The 26,934-nt window shown below is 45.2% G+C and overlaps 1 pseudogene; it reads right to left on the bottom strand.

Moving 5' to 3' along the window:
• Positions 1-26,345, bottom strand: LOC122145155 (annotated as a pseudogene).
• Between the last annotated feature and the right edge of the window lie 589 nt (positions 26,346-26,934).

Below are 26,934 nucleotides of genomic sequence, written 5' to 3'. Positions count from 1 at the left end.
TTATCTGTAAACAGGGAGGCCGGATGTGTGCATGGCTGGTGGTCCAATAGTCCTCGGCACAGACAGCGTCTCAGTATCCCTTCCCCAACATCCTGCTCGGTGATGCAGGGAGGATGGATGTCATTGATCAGTGTATTCCAGTGACTGCAGACTGCTGCTCAACACTGATGTCTTTACATGAGACTCTTACTGGGCAAACTGCAGCACAGTACCGCCCGTGCTAGTCCTATGGGGGGGTGGGTGATGATGATGAGTGGTGTGTGATGATGAGAGGGGTGTTGGGTTATTGTGGTGGAATCCCCGCTCCCTGTGTCCCGTTCACTGGTCCAGTTGTGGTCGTAGCTTCCTGGCAGCTCGTTGTGTGGTGTTGTAGCAGTCACTGTCCGGATGTCACCATAACACTGTTCGCATGGAGGCGCAAAAGTACTGACCAACAGAAAATTTTCCCATGCATGCCCCACACAGTGTCCAAAGGCGTAGGAGCTGACCTTGTCTAGTCCACCCCCACCACTCGTACTGGCCGTCATAGGATAACCTCTTGATTGAGGATACCTGCGCCCCTCCGAGCATGATTGACCCTCCTGGGGCAGCCACAGGTTTCATGTGACTTGCTGATGGCACCTCCGCCTCTCCGGCTCGCCCCCCGCTGTACATCCTCAAAACTGCCTGCTGCTGTTTGTTGCTGTTGTGTTTCTGCCAGCGGCAATAGGCCATACCTTCGGGATACACTCCCAGCCTTCATTGCCTCCCCGTTCTGCCTGGTAGCCCCGTCCCTGAAATAGGCCATGTTTTCCCTGCGGAGCCACAGTAGTGACGTAAGTCCCCCCCTGAGGAGTTTTGCAGTGTGGCCCGTGTTTTGGATGGGCCTGCGGTTCAGAGGTCCGTCGATGCCCCGTTCTGACACACCTTGCTGCAGAGCCTGGGCTTGGCAGTGTGCTGGTTGATCTGGTAAATGATGCTCTGGATGGAGGGAAGATTTGACTGAGGAGGGAGGTTCAGGTCCTCGGTCCCCCTGCACAGGGATCCGGAGCCGCCACAGTGTACGTAGGGGGGACCGATAGAGTGGTGGCCTCCGCGGTTTTTGGAGGCCCGTGTGGTACACACCTGTCCTTGCAATGACCTAAAGTGCTGCTAGCTGGGAGGTGGATAAGGAGCCACTGCTATCTGCGCCGAGACACTTAGTCCTCCTTCCCTCAAGAGTTTTGAAGGACATCCCTTTGTGGTAAAAGATGATGAGGAAATGATGACGACGATGATGAACTTTGACCTATCGCTAACATACCCCTGGTAGCCCCCTGTGTGGAGGTGGGGTAGGGGCTGTGGCGCTGTACAATCGCCCCTGGTGTCATTAGTCCGTTTCACAGTCCGGTTAAGATTGCTTGTGTTGGGGGACCCTGATGTTGGTGGTTAAGATCTTGATGGACATAGCTGCTGTTGGCCATCTTCTGGCGCATAGGCATCCAACTCGGCTGTGCTGGGATAAGCGCGGGGAAGGCATGGGGACAGTCAGCTCACCTGCAAGACAAAAAATATGTATAGAGAAAACTATGAGTCAAAGTGTTAATAGACTTGAAATATGGCCCACAAATATGGCAACATTGTTGACATTTCATTGTCAGAATGCAACCTAGACTTCTTGGACATAACTCTTTAGAACTCTATATTTCATCTTTTGGGCACATCCCAATCATTTTAGTATAACAAGTGTGCCAATCTTCTAGCTTCCAAAGACCCTCTTTCCCTGTTTGAAGGAGTCACATAGTTGTTGCCTTCAGGTGTGTGTAACTAACTTTTGGCAGTCATTCTAGATGACCTGCTCTTCTTGTTGGCATTACATTACAAAAACAGCTCTGCCCTTTTCCACAACAAAGAAAAATAAGACCCTTCCTCAACTTTTTAATACATGCATTGTCTAATTTCCAACCTGCCAAGACCTTATGCATGTACTTTCAATATTGCAATCTAAAATGATAAGAAAATATCTGCACAAGAACAAAAATTTAGCCTACAAACTGTAGATTGCACAATTTCACAAACAATGTGAATGCTGAAAGTTTTAAATTCAGCCTGTCTATAGAAGCTGTATTTTATTCATCCGCACTGCCAGTCTCTCTCTCTCTCTCTCTCTCTCTTCTCTCTCACACATACTTCAGTGGAGGTTTAATCCCTCTCGATAAATATAGCTCTTTTTTAACTTGAAAATCAGGCACCCTAAGGCATTATTAAACCAGTGCTTTTGTGAGAATTAATTTTGGCCTCTCTATTGTTCAAAATTGGGTTAACCTTGGAGACGGAAAGAGAGCGAGCAGGGAAGTAAGGAGGATAAAAGACTTGTTTAATTGCTATTGACACATTTGAGATTTATAAGTAGCACCAGTAGGTCCTTTAGCCTTGGCCAGGCCAATTTCTCAATTATTCAATCAGCCATCTCCAAATGAAGAGACAGACCTACATTACCCCTCCCATGAACCCCTGAAAACTCCACCCACTGGGAATTTGTAACCGGGTTTTTTCAGCCTATACAGAGAAACTGTGAGACAAAATGTACTTCAAAAGCTTTGTCATAAAACACGACTGAGACATCCATTAAAAGCGGAGCTGCAAAACTGACTCACTCCCATTAAAATGCAAAGACCCACATGTTGGGCAGGGCAGGAAATGATAAAAACCCCAATAAGCCTTAATGTCTAATAGTCAGAGAGCAAGACAAAGTGTCCTTGTAGTTGGACTCTGTTTTGGCTTGATCAGGGTTTTGAATCAGGCGTTTTCAGAGAAACCTGGGGCTTTTGGGATTCTGAGAAAAACGGGTTGGGGAAACAAGTAGAAAGAGCTGCAAGAGGAAGCACAGAAGATGAGCAGAGGTGAAGGGCCGTGTGAGATTGGATTTAAACGACATTATTCAGGCAATTTCATGGCTACTTAGTTCAGTGCTACAAAAAGGCAGAGGGGGAGCGGGCAAAGCACTTAATTTACAAGTGATAAATCAACTGCCACAAATGACTACCAACCCTCTCAAAAATTATATTTTAAGAAAAGTGTGCATATTTTCTGGTTGTTTTTATCATTCTGACTAAAATTAAACTGCCATAAGTGACAGTGTCAGCAAATGTCAGAGTGGTTTTCCAGAACTCTGGGATCCAGCTGTGAGGAAGTTGTCACATTTCTGATTGTCACACATCTTTTCCTCTCTAGCTTCCATTAAGTTGACACAGGTCAATTCACCAAGCAGCTAAATCTACATCATCCATGTGTTTTATTAATTTTAAAATCTAATAGCATGTGGTAAAAAAAAGAAGAAAAATAAAAGTTGTGAGGTTGCATATCTATGCAGAGTCGAGAAAAACAAAGGTTTAGCAATTAATGCTTTCTGAGAGAAAATCACAACATACACTGTCAAATCTGTAGCTGAGGTTCTTGTAAAGAATAACTAATAATAATAGTAAAGATAAACATATGTTATAGTGTTTATCTTCATTGAACAGTTTGATCAATTGCTTATGGAAAAAAGGATCTTAAAAGTAATGTGAAATAGCATTTTTAAATAAACACTTTCTTTAGCTGCTTTCGCACCAAACTTTTCCAGGAAGACAGGACATATCTGACCCACCTCTACCCAAAACAGTTTCATTTCATGTATATTTATAGGATGTCTTGCTTGAGTGGCCTGGGCCTGTGACCACAGCATTTCCAACAGAATTGGAACCAGGACTCTAGAGAAGGCCAAAAAATACAAAATTGCAATCCGATTGTGCTGCTGTTGTTGTTGTTGATGATGATATACACCTCTGTTTGGGATCAATTGTCATGTGACATGACTCCACTTCTCGCTTAGTTTTTTAGATCAGACATGACTCATAAATATGTTCACAATATACTGTAAGTATGACCTTTTAATACATAAAATATATTTTGTTGCTTTTGTATATTTTAATATACAATATAATAATATACAATAATATATTTTGTCTGTCACTGATTGGCACTTGTTTTATTTATGACCACTTTTTTATGGATTAATTAAAAAACATTGCATGTATCATTTTTAATCCATCATTTATTTTCTAGCTAATTATTTGAGAATAAAAGTCATGTCATGTTTTACGCCACATTCGTGCAGAAATATAAACAAACCCCAAGCTTTCTCTATCTCAGACTAGCTCTTTTATGTCTAATAAGTCTTTTTAAAGCATTCCTGAGGCTACAGAGGTCTGCAGAGTGTTTAAAGCACGTATGTTAGCGGCTCTTCTTGGTGCGCATGTAGTGTATGTTTTTGGAGTTTTTAGAGTTATTGTTGTTTGTTGTGATGCTGCTTCGTTCGCGCGCGGTACAGTCTACCATGGGAGGGCTCTCTAAAGGGTCAGCGAACACCATCGGGGGCTGCCCTCGAGCATCTTCCAGCCCGACATGCAGGGCCAGAGCAGGGCAGACACTTTCAACCCCGTCAGTAACAGGCGCACCACGGCGCTGAATGTTTTCCTGACAGCCAGCAAAAGAGGGTGGGTTGGGTGGGGGAGTTTGTGTAGTGGATGAGTGGTGATCAACTAGAAGACCACGTTCCTACATTTTTTGTTTAATGGTAGCCATATATGTTTGTATTGGAAAAAAAAACCCCAGTAGTTTCAAAGGTTTTCGCATTTATCTGTCCCATTACTATTTACATATATTTCCCCCTATTCTTTCCAAATCCTACCACCCTCCCCCCACCCATCCCCTGTGTGTTTCCTGCAGACAGTTTTATTGTTTTCACGTTAAAATCGGCCGCCAGGGGAAAATCAGAGGAGAGTGTAAGAGAATTACTCACAGGCTTGCAACTGTAAATTATATTGTTTTAAACTGTATTTTAATTGATTTAACAGTGCGTAGTGTGGCTCTCACTGAGTAAGGAGGCGTGGGTGATTTCAAATCAAAAGACATACAAACACATGTCCTACTAAAGTAAAACATCTGTTGGCAATTGTCTGTTCTTTAAGAACTATCCTCAGTGGAGGATGAGAGAACTGCAGGGGGGCACAAAACACAAAATGTGAAAAATAATAATTAAAAAAAAAAAAAATCAACGTTTATTTTTAGTCTTTTGACATTTTATATTCAGGTGTAGAGTTGTAAAATACTATGCATGGAAAAAAAAAACTATAAAATTTAAAAAATTCATTATATAATTTTAGACTAGATTTTTGTTAAAATGTATTATTAAAAAAGTGGTTTATATATGTTTAAAAATGTTATATATATATATACTAATCTATTAGGATATATATTAATGCATTTCTATTATGCAAACACAAAAATTCTAAATTACTTGAAATTTAGATATAAATTTTACATATAATAATTACACAAAAGAATGTTTACGGCCATGTCAAAAATTGATCTGTGTTTCTATTTTATTAGACATTTATCTAAATAATTCTCAACACCACTGGCCGCTTATCAATGCTCAGATTAATTAACTTATGGTTTGTTTATCATGATGGACATTGACCATCTAAGAGAAGGACCAGATGGGTACACGCGCTGACACCTGTCAAACATATGATTGTTTGACTGGTTTCCTACACTCCCCGCTGCCAGTATACACTAACATTATCTGTCACATAGGACAATCCCCCGAAGTGATGAGCGAGTGTGAGATCTTTCATCAGCTCACGACCTGCGTGATATTGTGATCAATGTCTCTGATCACGCTAGCGAGCACAGTGCAGATGGGCCGTCTGTGATAAAACACGACACTCACACCTAAACACGCATTCACACGATAAACTCAATAACAGATCACACAAGAGGACGGGTTGCAGCGATGAACACGCACAAATGCAAACAAAAAATACTCAGTAAAAGTCAATAGTGGCAGACGTGAAAAGACCACATACACTATCACAACACCGGCTCAGTGGAGGTAAGCGGCTTGTGGTTGCTCCTGTTTGCAATAGTATGTGTGTGTGCGTGTATTGCTAATACGGGGCAGGAGTTCGCACAGGTGTCTGCATGGGCGGACAGTCTGCAATGCCTCTCATGGGCAAAATGCTTCCACTCCTTGCTTCCATCCTCGACATGCGGGACAGCCTTGTACGGATTTATTATTTCCCTTGAGGAAAGGGCAGCAATCCATTCCTCTCGCCTTCGTGCTACAGAACAGGTAGAGTACTGAGTGTGTGTGTGTGTGCACTACATCCCACAAAACACAGTGGAGACGTGATAGTGGAGCCAAACCAACAACAATTACACTAACACCTCTGTCCCTGTCCATTTATTTGCGATTGATCCCTCTTTGCTTCAGCAGAAATGATCCATCGTGTAAGCTGGTTTTGATGCCACACATTTACCAGCAATCTAATATCAGTGCTGGTCCTCAGCGAAGCGTATTCAGTCATGCATTGTGCCTCTTTTCAGTAATTCTGGCAATAAGGATAGCCAAAGCATCATCCGTCTTGCGCCAGGCACACAAAAGTAACGCCGGTCGGGGGAGGGCGGAGAGGAGGGGAAGCACTTCGGGGAAGTGAAGCAGGATGGCAGGGGGATGGATATTAGCCGGAAGGAATGACTCTGTCCTTAATCACTCGGGCGGGCTGGCACTTGCGATGCCCCGTGCGTCAGAGCGGCAGTTCTCTAAATGCCATCTCTCATTACCGCCGACGCACACCAACCAGAGAGAGGCCCCGCACACCCGCAGAAAGAGAGTGGTCTGAACAGGGGGGACCCGTTGTATGTTGTTCTCCAGCGAATCTCCCCTGCCATCCGCCACAGTCTCATACGGCAAACGGAGGGACCCTGCAGGCTGAACGCTTGACATGTGGGTAGGTGGGTCCAGAACAAGCGGAGCTAAAGGGAAAGTCCACGGTCGTCAGCCATGGGCTGAGAGCTGCTTGTCGTCCTTCACGCTGCCTTGGACTGCCCTTGGCAGAGTTTTAGCAGGCAGTGTGGAGGAGGCGTAATCCTAAATGCTCAATTAACACTACTCTAAGTCGGCAGAACGCAAAATGTGGCCGTGTAGGCTTTAGAGGGGAGGCATCAGAGTAAAATATAACTGAATGCGAAAGTGGGAAGAGAAATTGTAATTGGAGGTCCTAAAAAAATGTGAATTGTTTGTGTAGGCAGGCTATGTATTGGATACTGGCTAAAGCAATGCATCAAGGTAAGGGAACAGAGAAAAAAGAAGGAGAACGAGGACCCAGATATTTCAGCAAGCATCATCGGGGATGCGTCTGCAGGAAGTGATGTATAGATGAAAGAGAGAAGTTGTGACACAAAATAACTAGATATTTTCAGCACTGCATCCCAAACACACCTCCATGAAGAGGCGCTCGCTATTGGTATTTTCACAGGATGACGTTTGTATACTGCAGCCCCATAAATATGCGTGAAACACCTGCAGATTTGCTGAGAGGTGAAAGAATAAAACTCCTTTGAAATGCCCAGCAGCGCCAATCACACCTTGCAGAAGCGGGAGAGAAGGGGTTTAACAGCCATTGGTTTCAACAGAACAATGAACACACAAACCACATCAGCCTTGGCTCAACAAATATGGGTTGTGGCAGCAAGGCACAGATAAACAGGAACTGGATTCTGAGAAAAGCGATGTCACTCTCCCTTCTCCCTCCCTTCCTCCCTTCCACCTTCATTCTCCCCCCATTTTCCTCTTTACCTTTGCCCCTATATTTTCCACCTTCCTTAACCCCTACCTCCCCCTCCTCTCTTCCCCTCTCCTCTCCTCATCCCCCCTCCCCCCCCCTCCGTCCCCTCTCCACTCCCTCCCCCCCCCCCAACTTTTCCCTTTTCACCACTAACTTCCCCCCACCTCCCCTTTTTCCCTCTCTTCCTTTACTCCCACTCCCACCCCACATCCCCCTTCATACCCCTCCCCTTTCCCCCCCCTTTCTTCCCCTCCTCTTCTCCTATACCCCCCCCTTCCCCCCCCTCCCTTCCCCCCCCCACACCTCCCCTTACTCCACCTCCTATCCTCTTTCTTCTTCCCTTTCTTTTTCCCCCTACCTCCCCCTTCCCATTCCGCCCTCTTTTTCTTCTCCCCCCCCCTCCTCTCCCTTTCCACTTTTCACTCCCCCCTTCCTTCACCTCCCCTTCTCTTTTCTCCCCCTCTCTATCCTACCCCTCTTTCTCCATTCCCCACCCTTCCCCCCCTTTCCCCCCCTCTCCACCTTTCCCCCCCCCCCTCCCCCCCTCCCTCCCCTACCCCCCCCTCCCCCCCCACTCCCCCATCTCCCCGCTCCCCCACCTCTTATCCTCCCTACCCCCCATTTCCCATTCCTCCCCCTCCACCACCCCCCTCCTCCTCACTCCAACATCTCCCTCCTCTAACCCCCTTCCCCTCTCACCTTCTCCCCTTTCTCTTCCCCTCCCTCTTCCTGTCCTCCTCCTCCCCCTCCTCCCCTCCCTCCCCTTTTTTCCATCCCCCCTCTTTCCTTCCCCTCCCCCCCATCTTCTTTTTTTCCCCCTCTTCTTCTCCCATCCCCCCTCCACTCCACACCCCCCTTCCTAAATGTAACTCCTTATCAAGCCTCCATCCCCCCTCCACTCTCCTCACCCCCCTCCCTTTTTCCCCTACCCTCTCCCTCCTCTTTCCCCCCCCCCCCCCCCCCCCACCCCCTACCCATCCCCCCTTTTCCTTCCCTTTCTTCCATTTCTCAACTCCACCTATCCCTTTCCTTCCCCCCTTCACCTTTCTTTCCCCTTTTTCCCCCTCCTCCTTCCTCTCCCCCTTTTCTCCTTCCTTTCCTCCCTTTTTTCCCTTACATCCCGATCCCTCCCACCTCTCCACCAATCCTCTCCAACCCTATTACTCCCCCACTCTCCTTCCTTCCCTTTTCCCTCCCTTCCACCACCTCCTTCCTCCCCACCTATATCTCATTCCCCTTTCTCTTTTTTTTCTATCTCACTCCCCCCCCCCTCTCCCCCCACCCTTCCACATTTCCATTCGCCTCCCCCCTCTCCCCCTTCTTCTCTTTCTCCCCCCTTTCCTTCCCCAACTTCCCTTTCCCCTCCCCTCTTTCTCATTTTCCTTTTCTCCTCACCCCTAATCCTCCTCTACCCCTCCTCCCTTACCTCACTCCTCTCCTCCCTTTTTCTCCTTCTCTTCCATTTCCTTCTCCTCCCCCCCCCCCTCCTTCATCTTCCTTTCCCCCTCTTTCTCCTTCTCCCCTCCCTCCCGTCTCCCTTCCTCTCCCCCCCTCTCCCCCCCCCCCTCTCTTCCACCCCCCCCCTCCCCCCTCCCCCTCATCCCCCTCTTTTTTCCCCTTCCCAAACTACTCCCCTCCCCATTCTCTCCCTTTTCTCTTCCTCCCCCCACTCTCCCCCCCTCCCCTCCTTTCTTCTTCCCCCCCCCCTCCCCCTCAATCTCCTTCCTCTCCTCGTCTTACCCCTCTCCCAACTTATCCCTACTCCTTTTTCCCCCTCCTTTTCCTCCTCTCCTCCTCCCCCCTTTTACCCCTAACCCTTCTCTCTCCCTCCCCTCTTCTTCCCCCTTCCTCTCCCTCCCCTTTCCTTCCCCTCCTTACTTTCTTCCCTTTTTTCCCCACCTTCCTTTCCTCTCCTCCTTTTCCCTTCCCTTTTCTTCCTCCCTTTTTCCCACTTTTTTTTTTCCCTTTTCCCCTCTGGCCCCTCCCTCCTACCTTTCTTTTTTTTCTCTTTCCCTCCTTTTTCCATCCCCACCTCTTCCCTTTCCTCCTCCCTTTTCACCTTTCCCTTCCCTCACCCTCCCCTCCCCTCTCCTCCCCCTCTCCCCTTCTCTCCCCTCCTCCTTTTTCTTCCGCCCTACTTACTTCCTCCTATCCTTCCACCTCTTTCCCCCTTTCCCCCTCTCATCTCCTTCTCTTCTCCATCTTTCCATTCCCGTTCACCTCTCCACCTTTTCTTTCCTCCGTTTCTCCCCCTTTCCCCTCTCCTTTTCCACCTCCTATCCTCCTTATTTTCCTTTTTTCCCTCTCTCGCCCCCTCTCTTTCCACTTCTCCCACCTTTTTTTTCTCCACGCCACTGATATACCCTCTCTCGCCTCCCTTCCTTTCCTCCCTCTCTTTCCTCCCCCTCCTTCCTTTTTCTCCCCCCCCCCCTTCCCTCTCCTCCTTTTTCTATCTCCCCTCCACCCCCTTCCCCGCCCCCCCCTCCTCTTCACCCCCCTCCATTTTTTCCCGTTTCCTTTTCACCCCTCCCCCCCCCTCCCCTTTCTCTTACTCTCCCTCCCCCTCCCTCATCCTTAACCATCTTTTTTCCCACTCCTTTCAACTTCCTTTCCACCCTCACTGACCCCCTCCTTTTTCTCCCAGTCCAGTCACCTTACCACAATCTCTCATCTCCCTTTCTCTTTCCCCCTACTTTCTCTCCCGATACTTCCTCCCCCTCCCTCTAGAGGGACTCTCCTTCCATCCTCTCTTCCCTCCCCTCCCTCCTTCCCACTTTACCCCTCCTCCAACCTACCTATCCCTTCTCCTATCCCACTTCCCTCTTACTCCCATTCCCCCCCCCACTCTCCCCTTTCTAGGACAGGACCCCACTTTCTTTCCTCCTTTTTACGCATCCCTCATCTCTCTCCTCTCCTTTCCTTCTATCTTCTTCATCTTCTTTTTTTCCTGCTCTTTCATTCCTTCCTTCACCTTCTATGTCCCCTCCCCTCTTCTTACCCTTCTTCATCCTACCTCTCTTTCCCATTATACCCTCTAACCCTCCCTTCTCCTCTCTCCTTACTCACCCGTCTTCACCCTTTTTTTTTCCCCCCTTCGCATTTTCTCCCCCCCCCCAACCCCCTCCTTTCCCTTCCTTCCCTTCCACCCCCTAAAAATATTCCCCTCCCTCCGCACCGCATCCTGATTTCCTCTCTTCACCCCCTCTTTCCCCCTTCCACCCTCTTCTTCCCTACCTTCCTCCTTTTCCTCCGTTCTCCCCCCAGCCTTTTTTTTGTCACCATACTTCGCCCTCCCTACCTCTCCCCCCCTCACCATTGCCCCTCCTTTTTCTCTCTCCCCTCTCCGTCCCCCCCTCCCTCTATCCCTCCTTGCATCTCCTTCCCTCCCCCCTCCCCCTGTCCCCTCCTCTTCCACCCCACCTTTCCCCCCTCCTTCACTTCCCCTCCACCCCACTCCTCCCACACCTCTCCCACCTCCCCTCCCTTCTCCCGATTCCTTTCTCTCTTCTCCCTCCATCCGCCTCTCTCCCCTCCCTCTCACCTCCCCCCTGACCCACTCCCCTTCCCTTCTCCCTTCCTCTCCCTGCATCCATCCTTCACTCCCTTCCCTACCTCCCCTCACCTTCCCCCCTTTACCCTTTCCCTCCCTGCTCCTCTCCACCCTCTCCTTCCCCCCCCCCCCCCCCCTCCCTTCCCTCTCTCTACCCTTCTTCCTCCCCCCCCCCGCCCCCCCCCCTCCCCCCCACCCTTTCCCAACCCCTTTCCCACCTCTCCCTCTCTCCTTTCTTCCCTTCTTCCCTTCCTCCCCCCTCTCCTCCCCCTCCCCCTTTCCCCCCTTCTCCCAATTTTCCCCCTCTCTTTCTTCACCCCTCTTCCCTCCCCTTCCCCCCCGCCTCTCCTCTCCCCATACCTTCCCGCCCGTTCCCCTTTTCTCCTTTCCCTTTACTCCGCATTCCCCTCCCTCCCTTTTCCCCCCCTCTCTTCCCCCCGTTTCCCTCGCCCCCCCTCTCCCCTCCCTTCCCCTGTTCCATCCTCTCTCTCTCCCTCTCTTTTTACCCTACCCGCCCCCTCTCACCTTTTTCCTCCCTCCTCCTCCTCTCCTTCCGTCTTTCTCAGCCCCTTCCCGACTCCCCTTCCCTTCTCTCTCCTCCCTTTTTCGCCCTCTACCCCCTCTCCCCCGTCGCATAGACTTCTTTCTTATTTTCTACCTCCCTTCCCCACCCTTTCCCCTCAGCCCCTCTCATCCTACCCCCTTTCCCCCCCTCCTCCCCCTTCCTCCCCTTCACCCAATGCTCCCACTCTTCATTCTGCTCTCCCCATCCTTTGCCCCTCTCCTCCCCCCGACTTCCTACCTTTCCTAACCTCCCCTCTCCTTCCTTTTTCCCGCTTCTTCTTTCCCTCTCCCCTCTTTTTCCCTCTTATTCAAACCACTTCCTTCCCACGGCCTCTCCACGCGGCCCCCCTCCCCTCTTTCTTGCCCCTCCCCTCCCTTTCTCACACATCTTCTCCCCCATCCCCCCCTCTTCCCCCCCCCTTCCCTCCCCCCCTTCAACCTTCCCCTCCTCCTCCCTTACCCTCTCCTCCTCCTCCCCCTCCCTCCGTCTCATCCACACCCCCCTTGTCCCCCCCTCCCCCTTACTCCTTCCCTCCCCTTCCCCTCCTCCTGCACCCCCCCCCCCCCCTCCTCCCCCCTTCCTCCCCCTCCTTCTTCCTCCCCCCACTCCCCCCCTTCCCTATCCCCCTTTTTCCCCCCCCTCTCCCCCACCTCATCCCTTCCCCCAAAAAAAAAAAAAAACTGCCGCCCCCTTCAAGCCCCCCTTGTATGCAAGAAAAATGAAAAAAAAGTACTAACTTCTCCCTTTCCCCCCCCCCCCAATCTCAACTTTCCTTTCCTAACTCCCCCTTACCCTGTTCCTTTCCCTTCCCCTTTCCTCCCCCCAAAAAAAACTTTTTCCATTTCTCTCGAACATCTTCGCTCCTTTTTTTTTTTCCCTCTCTCCTTCCTTCCCCTAAGAAAACATTTCCTCAATTTCCTCCTTTTCTTTCATTTTTTGAAGTTTTCAAGATGTTAAAGGTTCTTCATGGAAAAGATGCCAATAGTGTTTTATTGTTTATTTTTTTTATTTAATGAGCACGTGATACTTACCAATAGGCTTGTTCCAATTAGGACCTGAAGTTACAGCGCATCTCAATATCACCAGCAGAAGGACAGAAATATGACATGAAAAATATGGGTCACTGACATAAGGGGGATTATAAAACAATTAACAAGCAAACAAAGGAAAGTGGTGAGCAGGCTGAGAATGGAAAGTTGTCCTAAATTGCATAATATTAGTAAGATCACACTTGGCACTGAGCTTTTCCCTATCTCCTCCATGCTCCTCTTCAGGTGGAACTGGCCTCTCTCTCCGGTCCTTAGCTCATTACTTCTCTTCTACTCTTCGAGTACCTAGCTCAAAGGTTCCTCTTCAGAGTAACCTTTCATCTTAGGGGGAGTCTTCTCAAATACCTGACAACTCTCATACTTTCTCTAGAATTTACATTCTCCCCTTCTTCCTTCTCTTCCTTCCTACTATCTTCTTAGCTCTCCTTTCGAAGACAGGGCCGAGCCTTTTTTCTTCTATTGGAGCACTTAGAGCTCTTCCCTTTCCTCCATTTAGCTTCAAGCATATTCTCTCTAATCCTCTCTTCTCTGAACTTCACACTTCTGGAGATGCTCTATCCTCTCATAATTCCCTCCCTCTCCCATCTCATCTGTACATAGTACTGCTACTCTCTTCTCTTACTTTAGCCTCCCTTCTCTACACATGCTCTCTATCCTAGTCACCTCTTTCGACTCATACCTCTCCTTCTCCAATCTCTCTCCACTCTTTTCTCTCTCTCTCTCCCATATCTCTCTCCCCATATTCTTCCAGCTCGTCGTCTCCCCCTTGGAGTAAGGGAGTTTCATTGGGTTGGTGCTTGCGAGCTGGAATCATACGCTCAGGGGAACACTTTATTATCTGCGGGTCAAAAGCTGGTCACTACAAAATACCATTCCTACACACACAAGTGTCACTTTGCATTTGTATGCTCTGCCTGTCATCAGGCCAGCAGGACCAGGCTGCCTATTACACACACACACACACACAGGCGTGGGAAAACAGACAACTTACTGATTCCCTCTTCCTGCTTATATATAGTACAATATCTGTCTGCATTAAAGTAATAACATTAAATAATACTATTAAGTAAAATATATATATAATAGAAAGTTACGATTTAGTGGTTTAAAACTGTATAAATGCATATGGATCTTTTTATTAAATGGACTAGATTTTTTATTATTTGTGTTTTTTTGTGTTGCTTGTGAGCTTTATTGTGCGGTTTTTGGTTATTCAGCACAGAACCAGCTTTCTTGCCCTAACATACCGTGGCGAGAGAGACATGGAGGTACGACGAGTATTGATAAAGCAAAAGATGAATAAGAAATTCTCTGAGCTTTGTCAGCAGCGAGCGGGAAGATAAAAAACGCTCCTCTCCCAGCGGGGGGTGAGAACCCCACAGCCCTAATCCAACTTCGATGCTGCTTCCGCTACGCCTCCGTAGAGGCCATTGCTAGACATCTTGCACACAACGGCGACATGCAGGTCAGCAGAGCGCATGTCCTGCATCCGTGCCTGTTAGTGGATAATGCTATACACCGTCAGCCAGACATTCATCAGTGGGCATTGTGCGCGTGGAGGATTCGAGAACTGGGTCGCGAGACTTGTTTGTTCCTCTCACCACTATTGCACGTTCCACGCACACGGTAGCGCTGCATGGCGGAATGAAAAACAACAGCATAATAACAGAAAACAGAGCGAAATGCATCGCGGAATAGTGCTTGTTATGTCCTGCACTTTGCATTGTTTTAAGTCTCTATAAGTGTGTTTGGTGCAAAACCCAAAGAAATTATAAATTCAAACAACTTCAGAAACAACGAAAAACTTGAACAATCCGAAAACAACATTTTATACATTATCATTTTCTCACTGCAAAATAAACTCACAATGATGAAGACTCACAAGGTTTTGATTTATTTGATATCCTTCCCATAGGTAACATTTAGAGTTCAAAAAAAATGAATCTGCATGATCTACACGAAGTCAAAGCGGAATTTACCACAAAACAAACAACCAATCAGATAAGTCGTTGTTATTCATGGCAAACTGGAACTGCAGCAATATAGTTCGCCATAATAAGCACTGCAATTCAGTCAGTCTCTTATTCTGTTCATCAGTTTATGCATTTGTATACATCTAACATGTTGCTAGCATAACTCTTAATATATGGGAAGTGTCTCCCGATGTTTATAAGAGTGAGAAATGGACATTAAAATGGTATTTTGTGTATTTCATATAGTTTCTGATTCAATTATATTCCTTCATTTGGTTGCTTCATCAATAGCCTGGTGGGGGCGCAAAGGTTTTTTAAAATAGCGATGCATTGCGCCATTTTGCCTAGTTTTGAAACTACGCATCATTTCTGATTTTCACATACTATTTGCTTTAATACAATTATAAAAAACCGTAATATATTTGATAGACCTCATTCAGATCTAAATATATATATATGGCTGGGACTACGACTCGTTAAATAAAGGAGAAAAATACATCCGGAAAAACCAAGGCCGCCTGAAAACAAAGAATAGTGATTGCTGACTGCTATTCTTGATGTCCATTTTTGTTTATGTTGCATGGTATTTTGCGGTAACAACCCATGCTCCTTGTCTATTTTATTAAATTTATTTTCTGTTGACACCTGCCATCAAGACAAATTTTCCTTGTTGACATCACAATCTTATGAAGTTCGATTTATCCCATTAATGTCCTCTCAACTTGTTTTCTTGTGTGCGGGAATGTTATCGGTCCTGTACTCACTCACCCGCACAAACACCCAATCAATGCCCACTGAGGTGGTTCCTCCTCACAGAGCTCTTCAAATGCTTTGGTTTTGTAGATGTTTCTCGACGACTATGGAGGTCGCAATAGCCACCCACGAAGGAAACAAAGCATGAAGGCGGCCCATTTCACAATTTTATACTCAAAAGGACGTCGTCCTTGACTTGAATAAATCACTTCATGTGCCATTAGAATTTCGGGGTCACAAAGTCGACAGTGAGGAAAAGACCACTGCTCTATCTAGAAACCTCTCTCCTTGGAGAAGCGTAGCTCTCAGCAGGTTGTAATATTGCTGGCTAATATGCTGAATGAGATTAATGTTTTTTTAAAAAGGAATATCCATGGTAACTACATACTATGCGAAAGCATCTGTAGTATTTCAAACAGAAAATTATGTTAAACAGTGTTTCCTATATTTTTGTGTGAAACAACACCAAACCACAGAAAAAATATGCACACGTGTAAAGCATACCCGAGAGAAGTGCTAATGGGAGAAGACTACAGGATTGGTGTAGTAACGCATTTGTCTTTACCTAGAATATATTCCTTTACATGGTTCTTTGTGCTCGTTGTTGCTTTGGGTTGAGCAATGTAAAAAGAACTGAAAGAACAAGAGGAACCAAAAACACTTTCTTCTGTCACGTAAAGAATCTTGGAGACCATCACAGGCTGCTTGATAGAGCTAAAGATAATGAAGAGATAAAACTCAATGTGTGTGGTGAGGAAATGAAAAAAAACAAAGGTTCATTTCGCTTGTCTATTGATAAGATGACCTCTTTTCGATGGCAAGATTGTATCAGGAAAGATTTCAGGAAACATTTCACACACACACACACCACACACAACCCACACACTATGAGATCACTCAACATATCGCACAATGTGCGATTGACAAATCAGAGGGAATTTCGACTGAGGAGTTAGGACGATTGAACAAGATCTCAGAGGACTAGATAACAAAAGAGACAGAACTAAAGGTGTACGAGTATAACGTGTGTGTGTGTGTACTGACCAGATAGAGAGAGATCTCACAGTGTGAGTCTGCAGGTAAAATAGAAAAAAGAGGCTGCCTGCAGCTAGCCGGAACAAGTCTCAACCCTTCTGCTCTCTCATTTAGGAAACAAGGTCTCCACTGCTTCGAAATGAATATTAAACATCATACACACACCAGTGCTGGTAAAACCACATTAAGCCACTGACCATTAAGCCACAAGTCAGCATGCTAGTAAACATTTTACTAGAAGGGCATGTAACTGAAGGGAATGCATTTGCACAAACAAGATACAAACAAGGTCTATTTTCATCTCTAACACTTCTTTATTCATTATATAAACATGTCTGTTGTTTGCTTTTTTTGACAAGTAATCTGAGCATATTAGACCACAGAGACGTTTAAGGACAGGAAACAAGAAACCCAATCAAGCACACAAGAGTCTTTCATACCAATGCTTCTGATACTAATTTGCAAGAGAGAATGTTAGCGCACATGCTCTCTTTACCCAGAGGAGAGTGAGTGTGTCAGGCAGGCTATTCTAATTGATGGTAAAAGGACCAAAGGAGCAACAATGTTAGTTTAGCACGTAATGCACTGTCTGTCTTTTCTCTTTCACGCACACGAACCATGTGAATATGATCTGTCTGTCTTTATTCACTAATTTCCTCTTTCATAACACATTACATGGCTGCTTTTCAATAAGCAAGACAGATCAGTGGATAAAGAGACAGACAGAGAAATTGACAAAATGTAGGGAGTTAGACAATGAGAAATATATAGAGAAAAAAGACAGAGTTAGAAATATTTATAGAAAAGATAGAGGACAGATATATAAATGAAATGAGAGAAAAACAGATAGAGAGAGAGAGAGAGAGAGAGAGAGAGAGAGAGAGACAGTCAGTAGGTCAGTGAGGCAGATTTACACAGTGTGTGCATGTGTGTGTTCAGTGAGGTGTGTGTGTGTAGAGAGAGACAGTCAGTGAGGCAGATTTACTGAATTTTGTGAATTTTTTTGTATGCTCATGTAATGAGTTTTGTATCTTGTTGTGTTGTCATTTAACAGAAGGTGCTCTAGGAGCCTGGATCCCCCTCCACCTCTTCCTCCTCCTCCTCTCCTGCCCCTCCTTCCCTACATCCTTCTAACCCAGTACATACACCTGGGAGGCCCACGCGCCAGCTTAAAGGGCATCTCGCTTACGTCTGCCAAAGCCACAGCAACAGCCGCTAGCATCCCAGGCCCCTTTCCCCACCCTGCTCTGCCCTCTAGGCCAATGGCACCCAAAGCCCCAGGATGGGCACAAAACGAGTGGAAAGGCTGGTGGGTTCCCAGCAGTGCCCGGAAATGAGCCTCTGGGTGTGTCTGCAGGTTGCTGGCAGGGCGATCAGCCAACTGTAACCCTGAGAGGCAAAGACTGCTGCAGATGGGATACAAATAACACAAAAAAAAAAAATCTGTCTATCACTGCCAAATCACTTATTTATATTAATATGAATGCTAATTGAGCATCATAGGTAATGTAAAGGCCCTAAAGGGCACCAACCAAAATAATCTAACACACCTCAGAATCATAAAAGCGGAGGAAAAATCCAAATCCCTGCAGACATAGGGCCTGAGGGAAGCTGTCAATCAATGATAAAAGGGCAGAGTTGAAACTAAGGCTAAAAAAGTGACTTTTAGTTGCCATTGTAAGCATGTTTAAATATCTTGCAGCAAATGTGATTTGTTTCCTGTGTGGTGACCCCTGTTGGACAGGAGGAGCATTGCACTGCTGAACCATTTCTGCAGGCATCAACATCTCATGAACCTTCCACAACCCTTAGCAATTAATGTGAGAACTGAAGGCTCAGTCCAATTCTGATGTCTTGTCAGTATGATGTGTGTTGTGATGGCTCAGTAAAATTCTGATGTCTTGTCAGTACCTTCAGGGGTGATAATCTCTCTCTACCGGATTGGATATTGTGACTCTGCAAATGATGTCACAGTGCCATATGTGCATCTGATTGGATGCCAATGCCTGCTGTGGCTCAGGGTAGAGGGAGAAGAGTGTCGTGATTGGACCTGAACCACTCACTCACAAACACCTTACAGAGGTGAGTGCGCGTAACCAATCATGTGTAGCATAAGCATGCAATCTACACATATTGTTATGTGGAGAAATATAATATTGTAAAGGAAGGGGAATGAAACGTACAAGAAAAAAAGGCAAAGCAAAAAGCCCCCCCCAACGGAAAAAAAAAAAATAAACAAAGCAAAAGAGTGGAAAAAGAGCAAGAGTAGAAAGAGTAAAGAAAAAGCAAGAGATATAAAAATGAAAAAAATTGAGCAAAAGAGAAGCAAATGAGTAAACAAATAGTGAAAGAGAAAGAGTGTAAGAAAAAAGTAAACAAAGGAAAGCGAAAGAGAGAAAGAGTGGAGAAGCAAAACCAAAAAATAAAAAGGCTGAGTGAAAGAAAAGCAAAAGTGAACAAAAAAAGACAGTAAATGAATGCGTAAAAAATGAGTGAATGAGAAAAGAGAATGAAAACAAACAAGAGAGCAAAAAGAATGAAGGATAGAATTTGAAGAAGACTTAAAAAACGAAAAAGTGAAAAAAGATTAAAAGAAAGTGAAAAAACCAAACGAAAGAAAGAAAGAAAGAGAGTGAACTAATTAAAGGGGAGGTCTAATGCTATTTCACACATTCTGACTTGCTAAACATGGGCAAAGTTTCAAAAAACGAGTTGGACGTATGACAGAGTACTTCTGTGCCAAATACACTCCTGCAGGGTTCATATAAGTTGCAGAACATTTTTTCAGAGTATGGCCCTGTATGACATCATAAAGGGGCAGGAATTCCTTGTATGGGGACTTCTCCTGGGAGAGCTAGCACGCATGCACACACGTCCAAACGGGCGAGAGCAAGAGCAGCACATCAGCAGCGTGCTTCATTTCAGGTTACAGAAGTCGGTCAGCGCGCTGCCACAGGATTGCTCTAGAAGGATTTGTCCATTTGTTTTTTAGACCACAACTCAACAATGTCACCAAAGAAGTGTTTGTTTTTTTTAGTTGGGCGGGAACAAGATACTTGTTCAGCGTCCCAAAAAAACCAGTGTTAGGGAACAGTGTGCCGTTTGTTTCTCTGGAGCAGCAACGGGTTGTGCGATGTGTGTTTGTTTGTTGCCCCAGCCTTCGTGACAAATGTTGGATGTAACAAAATTTAAAAATTTAAGTCAATAAAGTTGTTGTTCCTGCTTTATTTATGTTCATGTCAACAGTTGTGCAAGGACGATCGCTACACAAAAGCTTGGTGCTCGTGACTCTTTAGCTCCCGCCTACGGCACTCCTCCAGGAAGCTGTTTTTGGGAGAGAAGCATAAAACTGTATCTCTCTTTATAACTGTTATAAAACTAAAAGACCTCTTCAGAGATATGAAAGATGCAATACTTCTCTATAGGTATCTCAAGATCAATATTGAGATTGGTCAGAAAAACCGTTTGGTGTGTTATGTCCCCTTTACAAGGCAGGGACATATACAAAAGAAAGTGAAAGTGCATAAAAGTAAAAAGGAAAAGAAAGGAAGAAAAATAATTTAAGAGAAGGGAATCATTCTTATTCAATAGAAAGTGAAAAACTGAGTGAAAGAGCAAAAGAAAGTGTGAAGGAAAGAACAAGCTACGAAAGCAAGAAAGGCAGCACCCAGAATCCATTGCAGAGGTCAAGTGTCGGAGTGCTGTGTGTGTCCTGCCCCGGTGATCCTGTCCCCAGGGTGCTCAGTGATATGAAGGGGGAGTCAGCCCTCCGCTCAGACTTCATGTCACCATCTAAGCTACTGGCAGACAGACACTGGCGTGGGGGCTGGACGGACAGATTACAAATGTCCACCCACACAAGGGAGATTTAATTAGGAATGACAAGCCCTGATTGCGCGAGAGTGCCGCACACTACTCCGAGAATTTTAGGCATGCTGAAAGCGAGCGGGCTGTGATTTATAATTTAAACTAATGCCTGGCTTTCGTTTTTCATTTCTTGGCTAGAAGGGGAAAAACTCAAAAGGCCTCCCTCACTGAAGCTAATCTACTAACGATATTTATTCAAGGGACACGGCGGTCAAATGGCTTCTTTGCAAAAGCACGTTCTCTCTCTCCGTCCTCTCTCTCTCTCCGGTCTCTCGCTACCTCCAATCTTGCCAAACTCGCCTGCCTTTCCTCTCTCTTTTTTTCAGAGGTTCTCTTTCTGCTCAGTTGTTTTTTCAGTTATCACAGACCTCTATCCCTGGGGTGCTTCTCGCCTCCTCCTCTCTCTCTTTCTCTCGCCTGCTAAGCATCCATGCGCTTCCATGCATTCCATGGGGAAATTGATTGTCTGGCGGGCCGATCTGAGCACTCACAGCTGATGCTGGAGCCAGTTAAGTCCCTTTTTTATTGAGGGTATGAGGCATTTTTAATGGGAGTCGCATCAATGAACTGTGCAGGCACTCTGTGCATCTGCCATGCAGAAGGGGGCTTTTACTATAATTTATTTGAATACCCTCCCGAATCCTCTCTGCTCTACTCATGCCGGGATCTTAGAAGGACAGCATGAACCCATCCACCACTCCATCATCTCCGACACATGATTGGCTTTCAGACAGCAGCCCAGAATGTCCTCTCACTCTCTCTGACACCCTGTCTGCAGCTCCAGACCAGACTGGGTTGTCCACATACTACTGAAACACAAGCGAAGACACAGATACTCTAATCAATGAATGCACACAAAGGTTCTTTTTAACTTATTGTTATGAGCTTGTGCTTCTACTGCAGTGATCTCTCAATCCAATCGAAACGGAAGCCAGGAAGAGTGATCCTGTGGGGTGCGGAGACAGAGCGAGAAAGGAAACGTTCTTTTGCTATTGATTTCAGCCTCGACCCCTACTGACTGCTTTTCCAATACGAATAGTCTAGGAAGGGAAGTGGCTAAATCCTGCTGCAAATTGGAGGGTCGAGTATCAATTTAAATCAAGCAAGGCAGTCTCCATCCATCTTTTCTCTTCTGCTCTCTCATTCTACTTTTTTTGTTCTCTCAAGTGGATTTTTTTTTTTTTACTTTTCAATGCAACCTCAATAATCTGATTGAAGACCTTCTTCATCCAATCCAACATTTAGAACTTCCACTTGGATTGTCCCTTCATCCGTGTCTGTACATCCATCCATTTCCTCATTCATCCAGTCACTCATCCATACCATTATATGTTTGTCTGCTCATTCATTTCACTCAATTCGTTCACCATCCATCATCCTCGCATCCATTCATTCATCCCTTTCTTCATCCATCCCATCCCATCATACATGAATCCTTCATGCGATCCATGCATAGCCACTCATTCATTCATCTACTACCTGCTTTTTCATAACATCTATCTATCCACCATCCACTCATTCATTCACTCTATCAGCCATCCACCTGATAATTGATCATCCATCCATTTCATTCCATTCATTCAATCAATCATCCATCTATCCGTCACTTCTTCCATCCACTCCATAACATGAATCCTCTCATGGTCCATGCATCCTCTCATTCATTTATCTTACCTGCTTTCATCATCCACGCCATCCATCTGCTACTTCATTCACTCATCATCCATACACCTGATCATTGATTCCACAGACCATCCATTTTCATGCCATTCCTATATTCATATGCCAGCCATCCATCCACAATAAACCATCTCTTTTTACCTATTCATTTTGCTTATTCAATCATACATAACATTTTATCCACTGCCGCTGCCTTCAATGCATTCACTACAGCATCTGATTATTCATCATCCATCTATATTTATCCAATCCATCCATAATCTGCTTCTTATACATCCACTTATTCAATCATAGATTCATTCATCATCCATCTGCTTCTTCCACCCATCCATCCGTCTTTATGTTCCATGGCAGGACTCATTCCATTCATTCACCCAGTAATTTCATTTTACCAGGGTGGCGTTTTTCTCCTTCACATCCCTGGTTCTCAATCTCACACGTCTTTTACAAAAACACACACATAACCACACTGTCTTAAAAGATCTCAAGCAACGGCAGCAGATGCCCATGGATGTCCTTTCCCCAAAAAAGCTTGTCCTATTTAACCTTTGTGTCCTTTTGCCAAGAAGGAGAAAGCAGAATGATTGCCATGCTGATCAGAACAGCAGCAGGAAGACGATGCCCATCCTATTACCTTTAAGCTCTCTGAACTTAGGAGCTGAACCTTAAGGGAACGCGGTTAAAAGTTTATATTCCTGCTGCTCGTCTGCCTGTCCTCACCGTAAATCAGCTTGCACTATGGGACGTACCACCATGCCAAAAAAAACAGAACTGAATGGCATATGGAACATTTCTAAAAAGAAGGACAACCCCTCTTCATTCTCTATTCTTTCCTTTCTTCTCTCTCTCATCAGGACAAGAGCTCCCTTCAGTTTAAGTCTAATTGTCTGAAGCTTTAGGCAAGAGCCCAGGGATCTATCAGTCAGAAAAAAAATAGACAGTAGGCTGTGCTTTACTTTCTTTAATCGCAGAGCCTGCTTAGACACGAGATTGGTCAGGTCTGTAAAATTCCTACCAAACCTCCGGAACAATCACAGACATACACTATGATAAATGTTATCACAAATAATACAGATGTGGTGGACCAGAGGGACCTGTCATTCATACTATGGGTTACTCGTTACATGTGTGTGAAACCAATTTTATGGAAAGATGAGCAGCCATTAGTTTACATGTGTCACCATCTGTTGTTACATTATGGCTCATACGTTAGGTCCCTGTAATCTGGACGTACTACCACGGCCAAATCGCTTTAAGCTACAGCCTGAAGGCCAGGGTTGAGCGTACCAGCCATGAAGCCATGGCAGGGAACACTCCAGCAGTAAAGTCTTTTTTTATTCTTGAAGAGTTCAATGCTTACTGCAGAAAGAATAAAGATAAACACAATATAATGTACCCACATATATGGCAGAACCACCAACACAAAGGGCCTAAACCGACATTCCAAACCCAGCGTTGCACATCGATAGGTAGAGGGTGAGTAGATATAGATAGAGATAAAGCCGCCCCGATTTAGGATTAGAAGTGCAATCCAGAAAGGCTTCTTTCTAAACCAAGACTTTCAGACAACAGAGAGGGTTATAGGAGAGGTCTGTAAAACATTTGACTATTATCTTATTATTGTGTGTAAAATGTATTATACTCGCTCATATTCACCTGCTTTTAATATCTTACTTATTTATTTTTAGTTCTTTCTGTCATTCAACAAATTTGACAAGATTACCATTTGATTATAGTTTTTTCTAAGACTGGTAAAAAATTGTAAGATAATTTTTACTATTTATGCATTTCTAGCAAAAGTCACAATTAGAGAAAAAATCTGCATATGTTTTAGAAACAAACAATTGAAAGGAAATATTTGTATTTCAGATAAAATTTTCCCACCAATTTGCTTTGCCAATCGAAGCTAGAAAAGCCATTCTTCACTTATTACGGGGACAGTTGTATTTCTGTATATGCTTTGGCCCCTATTCACAAACCCCACTGCAGTAGAGTACAGTTATATCAGTAGAGTGAGTAAAAATACGATAGAGAGGAGAACAGACTCGAGCAGCAAGGCGACAAAGCCGCAGCAGCACTCAATCACGGCTGGTAAAAAACAAGATGTTTAGCAGCTATTCCATTGTCTAAACAATTGCCAGCTGTGAGCGTATTGAAGCTTCCCCCCCCCCCCCCCTTGGGGTCTGAAATGAATGATGTGTGAACATTTCGGGGTCATGAATGTGCTTTCCATACACTGACATAAAAAAGCTCTTGTATAATAACAGTGTGAAAGAAAAGTCTATTGTCAAAGTTCACCTTAACTCATCCTGCAATGTCGTCAATGCCTAACCCACAGTCACATTTAATTATTCAGATCTGAGTGTTTCGGTCCCATCCGCAGAAGGAAGTAAGTAAATCTGATATACTTGTGGCCAGCCATCAGCCAAGACAAATCAGTTTAACTGTCATTGTATTGCTCATCTTAGATAAAAAATAAACACAAAATCTAAACTCTGCTCACATTGTGCGGTTTTGGATGTGGTGCGGTTGTGGTGGTCCAAATCTGACGGGTCTTGTTTTTGTATGTAGCTGCTGCTGCTTAGACTGGCGCTTAGTGGCGTGCTGGGCGTGCAGGGTTCTGCCTCCTCTGCAGACAGGGCCAGTACATGACTGCGCACAGACGCAGGTACGTTTCTAAAGACGCCGTTTTGCCGAGGCCCGTGACCTTCCAAAATGAAGAAAAACATAATTGTTAGTGATATGAGTCTGATTAGCAAGACTTGCAGGCATATTTACTGATTTAGATGAAAAAAAAAAGTAATTTTAGTAAAAGTAAAAGTAATTTGGGAACTGGTGGATATAATAAAAAAAGAACACACATATATATATATATATATTTCAATATAATTTTTTACAAGGTATAAAATGTTGAAACACATTAAAATATTAAATTCTTAATATTTTTATTTACACGTATAAATAAGTGTAAATAAAGTATTAATCCATTATTTTAAACATATATTTTTTTTAAGTATAAACTTTTTTAAAAATAAAGTTTAAAATAATGAGAAGTGTCAATAAAAATTATAGATTTATATTTTTAAATGCATAAATTTAAAAGAGTTTTAAAAGTATAAATAAAAATAATTACATAAATTGTAACCTAAAACTAAAATAAAAAACTAGAAAAGGATCCGGAATGCCACTAGCACTCCGATTCAACCTTGCTTGTGTCAGCGCACAGAGCTACCACTAAGCCAGGCTCCACCGTGGGGTTTTTGTACTTTTATTCTGTTCTTTCACTCACCCCTGTTGAAACACAGGAGGTGGATTAGCAACACAGAGAAGTATGTAAGGGGAATTTTAATGCTGCTCCACGTCCCTCTCGGCACTGTGGGCTGGAATTGCAAACACACACCGCTGCATCACATGGGAATCTAGCCCCCTTCCTTCCTGGCCACCCCCAGCACCCATCATCAACATTCCTAGGTCACTTCCTTCAGTCACACGAGGAATAAAGCACCCATCACTGCTCACACACACATGGTAAATACAAAAACCTGCAATGATCCTGCTGAAACCCTTCTTAGGAGTTTTTTTTTTTTTTTTTAATGATGCGTGTTCAAAAGAAAGAAGTGTCTGAGGTGGTTTCCAGAAGTTTCTGCTTTGAAGTGTTAAATGCCATATTTTGTGTGGGTGTAGGTGTAACATCTGATGATTGGTTGGGGCAAATGCCAGCGCGCACATCAGTGCCATTGACGGGGCGTAATCATCTCCCCCCGGGCCCATAAATCTCTGGCTTGCTTCCTACTCTGCCTCCTCCATCTTCAGCGTCTTTCGCGCCAGAGGGAAAGAGAAAACGGGCGGCTGCCAGGGCAGTCGACAGGATGAAACAGGCAGCTCTGTTGAGATGGCTTTATAGTACCATCTGACTGCGTTTAGGCAGCCCACCCCAAGCCAACTCTCAGACAGCAAAGACTTTCTAATGGCAAGTTAAAGAGTAACTTTAGTGAGTCTTGTCTCAAGGACACATGGAGGGTTTTGAACTTGCAAACTTAGGCGCGGCTGGGGTGCAGGGTTCCGCCTCCTCTCTGCAGACAGGCACAGGAGGTGGATACACACACAGAGAAGTATGTGAGGTGGAATTCACTGCTGGTCCAGCTGCCTCCTCGGCTAACTCAGGGCTGAACTGCACCACACCAAAGGTTGCACCATGGCCTCACCCAGCTCCCTCTCCTCCCACATCCCATTGAGACCCATCCATCAACAGCCTATCACTTCCTTTCAGTAACTAAAGAGGAAGATAATTATTATATCAAGCACACAGTCACTGGATCAACCACACCCTGGTAAGACACAATAAAACCTGAACTGACCTGCTGAAAACACTCTAGGTAAGTTTTTTTTTTTTTTTTTAAATGACTCGGATTTCAACAAGATGGAAAAGAAAGTGTTCTGAGGTGGTTTCCTCAGGAAGTTTCTGGTTGAGTGTAAATATGCATATTTGGGTGTGGTGTGTATGTTGTAACATGCTGATGAGTTGGGGTGGGGGGCAATGCAACAGGCCGGGGCCGGGCGTCACATCAGCGGCCAGGACGGGCGTAATCAATATCCCCCCCGGGCCATTTAAAATCTTCTGGGCTGCATTCCTACTCTCGCCCTCCCTCCATCTTCAGCTCTTTCGCTCGGTACAGAGGGAGAAGAGAAAACGGGTGCCCGCGCTGCATGCCAGTCAGCCGACGAGAGGAAACAGCAGTCTCTGTGTTGAGCTGATATGCTTTACTTAGGACCATCTGCTTGACTCTGGCTGGTTTTAGGCAAGCACCCAACCACGATAGCCAACTCTCAA

This window comes from Cyprinus carpio, chromosome A5 (assembly GCF_018340385.1).
Source record: "Cyprinus carpio isolate SPL01 chromosome A5, ASM1834038v1, whole genome shotgun sequence".
In the NCBI taxonomy this organism is placed as follows: Eukaryota; Metazoa; Chordata; class Actinopteri; order Cypriniformes; family Cyprinidae; genus Cyprinus; species Cyprinus carpio.
This window is presented reverse-complemented; position numbering and strand designations above follow the sequence as displayed.